Below are 13,113 nucleotides of genomic sequence, written 5' to 3' on the forward strand. Positions count from 1 at the left end.
GAATCCTTAGTAGTCAAAAATGATGACCAGCAAATGTAAGGAAACTAATAGCACACACTAGCATGGTGTCCTTTGTTAACTCATAAACTTTAGTTGCTATTCTGCTCTCACATTTAGATTCTAAATAAAAATAACAATATTCTGACTCCACTTCTCATCATGCCTCTGTCCCACATATGAGTGACTATGGAAGGCATTTGACTGGAGACATATGAATTACCCTAAAAGATGGCCACAATGGGTTTGATGCCTCTTTACAATTTTGAGTTCCACTCTTGATTTGCTAGCCTATTACTCAGACACAGACATATGAAAAATGAGACATCAATGATCCACTTATACTGAGGAAAAATTATTTTAAAGGTAATTAAAATTAACTACAAATATATCACTATTAAAAGAAGGCATAAATTCATAAGACTGAGATACTTGTTATTTCTGAACTGTTCACATCATTCATATTTGTATTTTTTTCTTTTGCTTCTCATTCCATGTTTAATTTACTTTGTAGAATTTCATTAGACATAAGCTTTCAAAACTAAACCTCCTGAATTGGTGAAAGCTATAATTTCAGAAGTATGTTGAACAAATTGCTAAGACTCAATACTGATAAAAGTGTTCAGTTTATATCATTATATTAGGAATCACCATGATCTTAGACAGATAGATTAGTATACACATGTCACGCCACGGTTCCAAGAGACAAGAAAGTTAGACATGGTTAGCTCAGAAGGCCAAAGTCCAGATATTTACTATACTGCATTGTTACCTGAAAGTTCAAATGGGGAATAATTCTTGCTTCCAATGAGTTACTATAAGCTCTCTCAGATGTTGAGAGAATTCCATTCTTCAAGGCTCTGGAATTCATAATAGCATTCTTCTTCAAAGGTAGCTTCAAAGGGGGGAGAGAGTGAGAGAGATAGAAGAAAGGAAGTAAGGAACGAAGGAGAACGGGAAGGAAAGCAATGAGAAGAAAAAGCATGGGGAAAATGAGTGAAAGAAGGAAGGATTGAGAAAATGGGAACAGCACAGCTACTTTCAAAGGGGATGAGACCCTGGGGTGAACCATTATTAGTTACCTGTTATAAATAGAATCAGGAAAGTGTATGCACTTTAAAGAACTGACTTGTAAAACATGAATGCCGGCAAGTGTTAAATCTCCAACAAGGGCCAGCATGCTAGAGACCAAGGAGCCAACAGTGTAGTTCCAGCCTGAAGTACAACTGACTATAAGACACAGACAATAGACAATTGATCTTGTAGATGAATCATAAAGGCAGTTTGCTAGAGTAGTCTAATCACAGCACCAAAAATGCCTTCTAGTTATTGATTGAAGTCTACCTGTATTTCAAAGAGCAATATTTATGTACAGTGTCCACTAGTTTAAACATTAATCTCAACCAAAGCACCTTTCACAGTGACATATAAAACTAACCACCTTGCTTTAAATTTTCACTAAGTAAATACTATTTTTCTCTTTCACAAATGATGAACTAAAGTGAAGAAAAATAAATACCTATTAATTACAACATTTAATGATGGATTTAGAGGTTACTATAAATTACACATTTTTGACAAAGCAATAAAAATATTAACTTTATCATTCAAAGAGTACTTTAGATGGCAATCATCATATGCATAACTTTTATAATAACTTATCATCCCCAAATAAATGTGCATATATATCGTTATTCAATACATTGCAATACATTATTTTGTAGGCAAGTCAAATGAAACATTTCTTTAAATTATTTTCTTTTATATCATTCAAAGTTTCAGAATCTGTTTCCCATAGTTGGATTTAATGTGTCATGGGTAATCATGTTCGTTATGTCCTTGCATGAATCAATGTATGTATAGAGGGATACATCCTCAGCATAGACACATGGGGGAGGGCATGGAAGCCTCACTTTCTCTGGGAAGTAGAATGGGGACTAGATGATGGTTGGTGGGGGGAACAGGGAAGGACATAAAGGTGAGGGAACTGAGTTTGACATGTAAAACAAGCTTGTTTCAAATATATATATATATATATATATATATTTGAATTTCAAATATATATACATACATACATACATACATACATACATACATACATATATATATATATATATATATATATATAGAGAGAGAGAGAGAGAGAGAGAGAGAGAGCTTCCAAAGCTACCTTTGAGAATGATTTGTGTAGCTAAATCTTGTGAACATGGTTACATCTTAAGTTCACTGTTGAGTTAAACACATTGTTGCAAATCAGAATGCTATCTATCTTCACCCAATGCATTTTTTCTCGTTTTAATTTAAATTTGAAACAAGGTTGTTTTACATGTCAATCCCAGTTTCCTCACCCTTCCATCCTCCCCATCACCCACACCAAACCCCAGCCCATCCCCTTTCTGCTTTCCAGGGAGGGTGAGGCCTTCCCTGGGGAGTCTTCAAAGTCTGTCTTATCACTGGAGTAGGGCCTAAACTGTCTCCCATGTGTTTAGGCTGAGAAAGTATCCCTCTATGTGGGATGAACTTCCAAAGTCCATTGGTATACTAGGGATAAATACAGATTCATTACTAGAGGGCTCATAAACTGCCCATTCCTCCTAACTAACACCCACATTCGGGGGGGGGACTGGCTCAATCCCAGCTATCAGACTGGGGTGCACGAGCTCCCCCTTGTTCAGGTCAGCTGAATCTATGGGTTTCTCCAGCCTGGTCTTGACCCCTTTGCTCATCACTCTTCCCACTCTGTAACTGGATTCCAGGAGTTAGGCCAATGTTTAGCTGTGTGTATCTGTTTCTGCTTCCATCAGCTATTAGATGAAGGCTCTAAGATGACATATAAGGTAGTCATCAATCTCATTATCGGGAAAAGGCATTAAAGGTAGCCTCTCCACTATTGCTTAGATTGTTAGTTGGGTTCATCCTTGTAGATCTCTGGGCATTTCCCTGTTGCCAGATTTCTCCTTAAATCTATAATGGCTCCCTCTATTATGGTATCTCTTCTGTTGTTCACCTCGATTCTTCCCTTGACTCATTCTTTCTGCTCTTCATGCCCACCTCTCCCTTCCTCTTCTCACCTTCTCTTTCGCCTAAATCCCTCTCCTCTCCCTCCATACTCCAAATTTGCTTGGGGGATCTTTCCCCTTCTCCAGTCGACAGAGTATGTCTCTCTTATGGTTCTCCTTGTTTCCTAGCTTTTCTGGCAATGTGAATTGTAGGCTGGTAACAAAACTCTAAATTGGAGTTAATACTGATAACAGTTTTACTATCAAATTGTTTTATCTCCTAAGAGCTCTTACTGTCTCTGTGTGAACCAAGCATTCTTGACCAGTCACCAATTCATCATTTCCAATGCCATTTCTAAAGTGTATATAAATAAAGATAGTCATTTCTTTTATCCATTACAGGAATTGTTTGAAATTTTTAAGGAAGCATAGTAGGTGTATTATCAGAGATATGGAGGTGTCTTTTTGAAATTTATTTTAATGGTGTAAAAGGTAGACATTGGTTAGCATCCCTTCTGCATCTTCCTAGTTTGAATGGGGAGGAAGATTGTAGAAGTCTATCAAATCCTGAAAATATAAGTTTCAAAGAACATCATGCTTACCATACCAGATTGAAAGACAGAAAGAAATTTGTTCCCCAAGTTTATCAGTATATCATAGAATCAAGATCATGAAGACATTTGTCATTTCTTAAAACTTGTAGTTAAATACTTGCTACTCTCTTATGTCCTAAGCATTTTCTTAGTGCTTTCAGATTCATCTTACAGTGATAATAACATTAATAGTAATAGATAAATATATAGTGTTTATTATTACCACACAACAGTAAAGTTACAATTCATTTTATACTAGAAAATTATTCAATTCACTTAACAATTCCACAAAAGAATAATTAGTATTTTATTATAACCTTTCCCATCTGAGTAAACAGAAGTGAAGGCTACTTGAAGGTCACATGACTAGTATTTAACCACAAAACTCATAATTGCAAGCAAATATGCCATGGTGTGGATTATAGATTTAGAATGATGCCTTTTTATTTTATTATGAACAATTCACTCATCTCTCGGGTATGAAAGGATTATGGTGTCAAAGTAGCAAATCAATCAAGAGCAGGGCCTATGTAGTCAAACAGATCATGGCTTAAGTCTAAGCTCTGCTAATTATTAATATCTGATCTTAGGCAAGTCATATATACATCTAAGTTTCTATTTACACAAAAACCCAAGTGTGTATCTTTTTTTACTTAGGAGAGAAAAACAAAAATGTGTAATAGTATTCACCCTCGTGTATATGATTCAAAGTCTCTTACTATTGTAGTGTCATTATGACTGAATATGAAGTTGTGTAGATGGAAAGACATGTGCTGTATATAAAAATGTCATATAATCCACACATTACCCCAGAGAGGTAGCCAACATTGTTTATACATCTTGTAAATGAGAAATTTGTGATAACATAGCTATAAAGTGATATAGCCAGGTTCATATTCTAGGAATCCTGTTTTCAAATTTTATAAAACTTACTATTCAATTGCATATATCTATGGGGAAGAACATAGTAATTTGATATCTACATAAACCACAGTGACCAATTTAATGTCATTAGCATTCCTTTCAACACTTTATTAAAATGTAACAATTGCATTTAATTATGAAAACACAATATGATATTTTGTGCTTATAACAGGATGGAGTGATGAAATAATGGTAATCAATGCTTCCAATTCCTTAGAACTATTTTGGTTTCAGTTGTTGAGTTCCCCTCCTGGAGTTGCTCATAAAATATCTAATAATTAGTTATTGTGAACTCGAGTTTCCCTGCTGTGTGTACTATTTCTCTGTAATGGTTGAGGTCCCTGTTATCCTTTGTGTGTTGATCACTATGCCTTTCTGTCTTCAAGACGAAATGGAAACACAAGTAACAACCAAACTACATTTTCTTAAGGAAAATGAGAGCAAGACCACCAAGAAGCAGTATTTTTGTCACTGCTCCAGAGGAATAAATGATAGAACCATTTTCATCTTCATATATACCCTAAGCCATATTTTACAAGGAGGGTATTATAGCACAGCATGTGGATATATGCAAGGATGTTTTGTCATGTTTGCTAGACTACATCGACTGGATATGGCTGGTTGTTACCTTTTGGAGCAGAACAAAATGGCATGTAAGCAGTATACTGATATGAAGAGGAAGAGAATGGTGGTCTTCTCCTCAAATCAACTCCTCTCTGTTCTTGGAATCAGTTAGACCAGTGGTGTCCTTGAATAAAATAAAGAAAGATTGAAAGCTAATACTATAAAGGGTATACTGGAACATATGCTGCCCTTTTCTGAAATGCTGAAATGTGTATTGTTCAAGGATTTAAATTCCCTAAAAGATCATTTCATTCTGTTATTTCAAGACTAATGAGCTGAATATGAACAGTGGAGCAATAGAAAAAAAGAAGACAAAAATCACAATTAAAGCCAACTTCCTAGATTTAAGTCCCCACCCTTCAGTTGAGAAGTGAAAGTTGTTATCTGTCTCTTAGTACACGTGATAACTCAAATCACAATTCTTTCATGATTTCACCTATATGATTCAGACATGGAATAGCAGGCTCTATGTAGGAAACAAACCAGCTATCTTTAAAATTACTTGGTAATTTGGAATATTTTAGATAAATAAAAGTGAACATTATTCCCAGGCAAAATATTAATAGGAGACTATGGAACTATCTGTCTTTACATAGCAAATTGAGTGCATATGGTAATACATTCAAATAAAAGGCCACAGTCAAGGTTGAAACAGCCTTTGTGTAATGAGGCCATGCAGTAACTCATCATTTTTTCTCTCTAAAAGGCAGTTTCAAGGTCTTTTCCTGGTTTACTATTTTGTAGAAACACACTGGGGGGTTGGGGTTAGGTAAGGAGGAAAGCTACATATGTGTTTAATGTTAGAAGGCCAATCAGATGCTTCCTGGTAATTTGAACTCCTCTTTTCTGTTACTGTTTTACGATATATAGTATGGTAATGGAAGCAACTTTATTATCAATCAAATTTATTCATTGCCTAAGAAGTGAAACAGAAGCTTAGGGTTAGGTCCCCTAGAAAACCTTAAAGGTTTTGACACAAATTTTCCTGTAAAACTGTATTCCTTTGTAAATAAACATACATCTATAATTTATTCATAACATAACAAGACTTAACTCTACACAAAAATGTACTGGAAAAGACTTCTGATGCCAAATACAAGAAGCAGACTTTAACTATAATACTCTCACTTAATTGACTAGAAAGATTGTTCTGCTATCATTTTCTGTTGTTGAAAAATTTCCAAATACATTTGTTTTTCAGCATTAATAGGTAGAACATATTAAAAATATTTTTATTGTCCTTGAAAGAATGACTTCACTTGGGTTATTTGTGCTTTCCACACTTAATTATTTATCTCTAAATCTAATAAATATTCATTAACCATCAGCTGTATTCCAAATATTATGAAAGAAACAAAAACTGAAGCAGAAAATAAATTGAACATAGCTACTGTCTTGCAAATGCCTTGCAATAGAAAGTTGTGGAAACTGCAGAAAAGACATCAATTCAAATCTGGAAGATCAGAAACTTTCTGACAAAAAGATAGAAATGAGAGCAACAACAAGAGGGACAAATGAATTAGTGAGTGAGATTTCTATTTCAATCATTGTTGACTTCTAGGTAGACAATAAAATGGAGATGGTGGAAGAAGAAACATGGGGCCCAACCATAAAGGAAGATATAAACCATGCAGGTATGTTCAGATACTATATAAAATAAGTCTGTGAAAATTTGTGAACTTCTTAATTTAAATTTTTTGAAAACTTCATGTATGAGCATTGCCTCTACTCAACAAACCTATTCCATGTTAAAATCACCAAATTGTCTCTTCTTTAATTATTATTGTTGCATGTATATACATGTATTTGTATTCATTCATCTCTTTATTTTTTCTCTGTCCCTGTGTGTCCGCGTGTACATGTATACACAGCTTATTCAAACTGTTTAATTTTGCTCCTACATACACACACACACACACACACACACACACACACACACACACACACAAACATATGTATGTATGTATTCCAAGGCTGAACATTTGAGAATGGATAAACCATATAGAGTCTTGTCCCTAAAGGGAACTAATTCTCCTCTCTGAGCAGTCATTGAACAGCTGTAGCAAACTCTTCATCTATGGGTAGAACCATGTGAAATTTCTCTCCATGCTGTCATGTCAACTAGATTTCATGGGTGATTTTTCCTGTAATGTCTAGGAATACCATCCAACAACATCAGGCATTCTGGAACCTCCAATAACTACAACATCCACCTTCTTTTAAAAATTTTACTTGATCATTAGGTATATGGGCTGCATTTCAACTGTATCAATTGGTGTTAAGTATCTCACAATTTATTTTGATCCATTGTAGATTTCTGTAAACACCTGTATCTGTTTCACAAAGATTACACTTTGATGAAAAGTGAGAGCTACTTTTATCTGTAGGTATGAAAAGAAGTACTTAAGAAATTAGAAATTATATAAGTTTACAAAAATGGCAGTAGCATGCTTACTTTTCAGTTTTAATAGCATCATGAGTTTTTTCCCTTGGTTTATAATACCAGGCATGAATTCCCTTCCATTAACCAGACCCTTAGATCAACTAAAGAGCTTATAGTTATTCCAACATAAAAATGGCAACATTGCATTACTAGGGCTATTTTGCTGAACCAACTGTTGTAATTTGTAGGTTTCTCAGCTGGGTAGAACTATTGTTTTCTTCCCTCCCTTGACATCTTGCATACCATCTTCTAATACTTCAAGGGACAGTCCTTGGAAGGGAGGCTTCCGGGACAGTTCCAACTCAAATCTTTGAAATCTTATGTGTTCAAAGAATGCTGCATATTTAACAACAGGGTCTTACTTTCAAATCCTGAAAGGCTACCAAGGGTAATTGCATAGCTATATTGTTTTGAGAGATGACTATTCCTTCAAGCTACAACTCAAAGGCAGGTTTCTAATGCTTGGCACTTGGGTCTTTGTTATATGTTTCATGATTTTTAAGGTATGCATCATTGTACAGGTTTTCTTTTGAGCCACCAACCAGCTCTTGAATCAAGACACAGAGACTAAACTTTAGTCATGAGTGCTTGGCCTAGCTAAAGAAATATTTCACACCATTTCCCCCTTTTTGTCTAAATAAAAAGATTTAAAATTTATAGCAACAATTTATATACAACAATAACAATTACCAAATAAGAATTATAATTACAATATCTAGTCCATTTGTATTTGTCAAGTTCAGAGAAAATACTCCATTATTCACCCTATCTTGGTGAGTCCAAAATTTTGTACCCAATTTACCTTTTTTCATAAATGAGGAAAACCCTAATTATAACTATCTAGTCTTCAACATCATCAAAGACCCCAGAAGGATACAATATTATTTGAGTAAACAGAATGTGCTAGACAATCAGGTTCCAATACTATAGAAACAACAGAGACATCTGGCTGTCTGGACAGTCACCCAAGTTTCCTCTGCAATGTTAGGACATTCATATTCAGCCTACAGGCCTAGAATATCTGTCAGACTTTTCTATGAAACAGGAATTTTGAATAACTATGCCACCTTGCTTTGGCAAAGTTGAGTGGTCTCTTTCTTTTGTGTCTTACATGTCCAGTTTCCACAGTCTACTGTCAGCAGTCAAGATAAGGGCAGTCAAGCCCAAATGGCTACCTTTGTCAAAATCAAAGCAAACTCAATATGGAGGTTCTCTGTCACCCATCATCCTTTTATGGGCTATATTGGTGCTGCCAGGAGTAGATGTCCTCACTGTCATGAAAATCCTTAGGTTATTAAGAATCTTAAAATCCATATTCTGTAGGTCACTGAAACATTTGAATATCACCTATCTATATAAAACATATTTTTAAACTTGAAAATATAACTAATTTGGCTACAAGTTTGATTATTATAGATGACTAAATACTAACCTGTATTTCTTAGACATTGCATTTTTAAATGATCTGCATAAGTACAATATACCAACAAAAGTAGAAACATACATACAGTATAACAAAAGAAACTTTAAATTTGTATCAATATGATAAAATCCATACCAATGTAAAGTATTTGAGGCTAAATATTTTCCTATATCCACCCCTGTATGTTGACAAGCACCCATAACCCACTGAATGACTGAAAATTACCCATCCCACCTCTTGAGAATGTGGGGATTGTGTTCTCTAGACTGCTTCCTGTCGTGTGAGGGTGACAACATCTTCAGAGGACCCTGCAAAAATTGAAACAAAGATCAAGAATTGGGAAAACTAGTTGTAACATTTGTTTTCTAGTTTCAGAATTGTTCCCATGCAGAGGAATCAGCATATACATTATGTAGTTTTTTTTTTTTTTTGATTTATTTCTTTATGTATGTAGCGAATATTCTCATTATGTCTCCCTAACACAACCTGATTTCTATTAGCCTGGAAGGAATCCACAACCTTCTGTTTCCTGTGGAAACAAAAGCTTAATCTCTTCCCCAATGCAATATAATGTCTGTTTCCCATTTTAAAGTTAAGACATCTCTAAAGTATCTATGTTGTTGAATTAGGCAGTTCCTTTTACAATCCCATGTCTTTAAGCAGCTGTTATTTACTCATTAGCATTCAGAAAATTCAAAGTCAATAAAAACACTATATAGGATCCTGATTCCCTGTGAATTCCCCATCTTTACATGTGTTTTCTTTCTTTCATATTACTTTACTCACTGTTTAAAGAATGTATTATTTTTTAATGAATTCTATACCAATTTTGTCTTCTTTCTTAAGCCTATGCACATTTCTAAACACACTGTAACCTGTTCAGAGTTTTGATTTTCCACTTGGATTTGTCTTTATTACATATCTGTAGCCTTTTCTGACCATGTGGGTGAGACCTCAAACTGTGAGGTGACTTCACAGTAATGGCTGTCCATGAAAGCTGAGTTTTATGCTCTGCTACCTTCATTCAACTGGGAGCCACTTTTACTGAGAGAAGCATTCAACCACCCTAGTGCTAGGAAGTTGGTGCTTCAATGTGGCAGGTGTTTTCACTTACCTAGACATTTCTACTTAACATGTTGGTTGCTGAAGTGCTCCCTGTATGGCAGAGCCTCTTAAAGGAACTATATTCATTGTTTTCTTTTGTTTGTTTATTTCTTTTCTCTTTTTAGCTTTCTCCAGCCCTATGCACAAATTCTGATCCCATGGAAATGCAACAGGCTTTCTTTTAAGCCATTAACCAGCTCCCGAAATCATGGCATGGAGACTTAATACTAATTTTGAATGTTCAGTCTTAGTTTAGGTTTATTTTTAGCTAGCTTTTATAACTTGATTTAACCTGTTTCTCTGCATCTATGTTTTAATTTTGGGGCTCTTTACCTTTATTGCATTCTGTATGTCCTATTCCACCACCACCCCTGCTTACACCCTGTCTCTCTGTCTGGCAGCTTCCTGAATGACTCTGGGACTCTCTCTCTCTCTTTCCCTCATTCTTTCATTATTTATGTATTCTGTGTTCCCACCAGCTTTGCCTATCCCTCTATTGTTTAGCTATTCAGCTTTTTATTAGATCAATCAGATGCCTTAGGCAGACAAAGTAAAACAAATGCAATATATCTTTACATAATTGAACAAATGCAGCATAAACTAATGAAACACATCATTGCTTAGTTAAACAAATGTTCCTTAATGTATTATTACTCCATATGGTATCATTTCATTTATATATTAAAATATTAATTACAGACAATATTTAAAATATACAATCAGAATACTTTTTAATAATAATAATTATTAATATATGATATATGCCTTTATCAAATCCTACAAATTAATAATATAGACATGTCTAATATTTTTTAGGAAAAGATCCATAAAAAAGATACCATGCACTGTTTTTCTGGGTTACCTCACTTGAGAAAATATTTTCCAATTTTATTCATTTACTTGTAACTTTATGATTTCTGTTTTCTTTACATCTGAATATTATTTCATTGTGTATAAGTACCATATTTTCATTAGTCATCATCATTTGAAAGACATTTAGGTTGTTTCCTTTTCATAGCTCTAGTGAATAGAGCAGCAATAAATATGGCTGAACAAGTATCTATGAGGTAGAATGTCAAATCCTTTGATTTTATGCCAAGGAGTGGTATAGCTGAATCATATGGAAGATTTATTTTTGGATTTTTAAGAATTATCCACATTGATTTCTATAGTGACCCTACTATTTGAAATCTCACGAGTAGGGAATGAATGTTTTTAGTTTTCCACATTGTCATCAACATTTGTTTTCAGTTCTTTTCTTGATCTTGGCAATTCTGACTTGGGTAAGATGAAATTTCAAAAGTATTTTAATTTGCATTTCCATATTTGTTAAGCTTGTTGAATACTTGGAAAACATTTCTTAGCCATTTTAATCTCTCATTTTGAAAAATGTTGAGATCCATAAACCATTTTTGCCTTGCCTTGCCTTGCTTTTCTTTTTTGAGATTAATACAATTATATAATTTTCCCTTTCGTTTCTTTCCTCCAAACCCTCCCATATACCCACCTTGCTTTGTTTCAAATTCATGGCCTGTTTTTTCATTAGTTGTTATTATATGCATAGATGTTTATGCATATGTATTTCTAAATACAACCTGCTCAGTCTGTATAATATTTCTTGTGTGTATGTTTTTAGAGCTGATCGTTTGGTGTTGGATAACCAGTTGGTATCCTCTTCCTGATTTTCTTGATTGATTATGAAATATGTATCAGACCTTTGTCAAATATGTAGCTGGAAAATACTCTCATTTCGTGGGCCTCTACTTAGCTCCATTTTTTCCTCTGCTGCAAATATGTTAGAAAATTTTATAATGAGCATAATGCATTTTGATCACATCCGTCCTTGTATATCCCCATTTACCTCCCATCTTCTTCATATCTCCTTCTCAAATTTCTCTTTCTATCATATATACTACTGAGTCTGATTTGCTTTGCCCATTTTTATGTGTCTGCTGACTGCTAGAGCATGGACAACCTATCAGAAGGCTCATCCCTGATTTAAACTATCTTCCTTATCAGTAGTCAACTGACTATAGCCTCTCTGTTAGTGCCCTCTTTCCTTGAAAAGTTTTCCACCACAGGAGTGACACAGTTAATTTTGCGTTTAATATATCCACTATAAGTATGCAAGAATAAATTTGATTTCTGAAAGTTTTCAAATATGACATTTTGTAATATATGTGCAAGGAAAATGATTATGTAATTAAATTCATTTCTGCTTTCTTTTGAATTACTTCATCCTATTTTCTTCATCTGAATCCAACATTAGAGTCTAATTTTAAGGACAGAACTTACTCTTTGTCATTTGTAAACAAGGGCCAACTTAGAAGAAAGAATTCTACCTCAAACATGATAATTATCTATTTGGAAATGAAATAGACAGTATACAGAGATAACTCTTTGTCCCTGGAATATTTTGTAGAGGTAAAGTGACCACAGGTAAAAAGCATGCTTTAGATATTTGTATCTAACAAAAATTAATAAGCAGTCCATGGATTTGAAATAGAGCAAACAGCAGTGTTTGGAAGAGGTTTGGGAGAAGGAAGGGGAAGGGAAAATGATGTATTTACATTATGATTTCAAAAATATACATTTAAAATATGTGTCAAAAGATAATGTATGGGTTTAACATTAATATTAAAATAAAAATACTTTTGTTTTTGTTTTTGACTTTTGGTTCTTTCATTTCTCGGCATTTCTATTTAATTGGTTCCCTTTTTAATATTAATGCCATTGTTAATTGTTTTCTCGTGATTTTAAATTATTTTTTTCCATATTGCTCACCTTGTCACCATATTGTGTCCTTATTTAGTTTGTGAAATGGTCTGTCACTCTATTCCCTTGCTTATTAGGTCATTAATATGGTCATTAAATATGTGGAGTGTGTGTGTGTGTGTGTGTGTGTTTAGTCAGTATGCATATTCCTATTCATGTATGTTTGTGTACAAGTACACATCCACACATCTGTGTAGAAGCCAAGATTTGAGGCTAGATGTCTTTATCTTT

This window comes from Phodopus roborovskii, unplaced genomic scaffold (genome assembly GCF_943737965.1).
Source record: "Phodopus roborovskii unplaced genomic scaffold, PHOROB, whole genome shotgun sequence".
In the NCBI taxonomy this organism is placed as follows: Eukaryota; Metazoa; Chordata; class Mammalia; order Rodentia; family Cricetidae; genus Phodopus; species Phodopus roborovskii.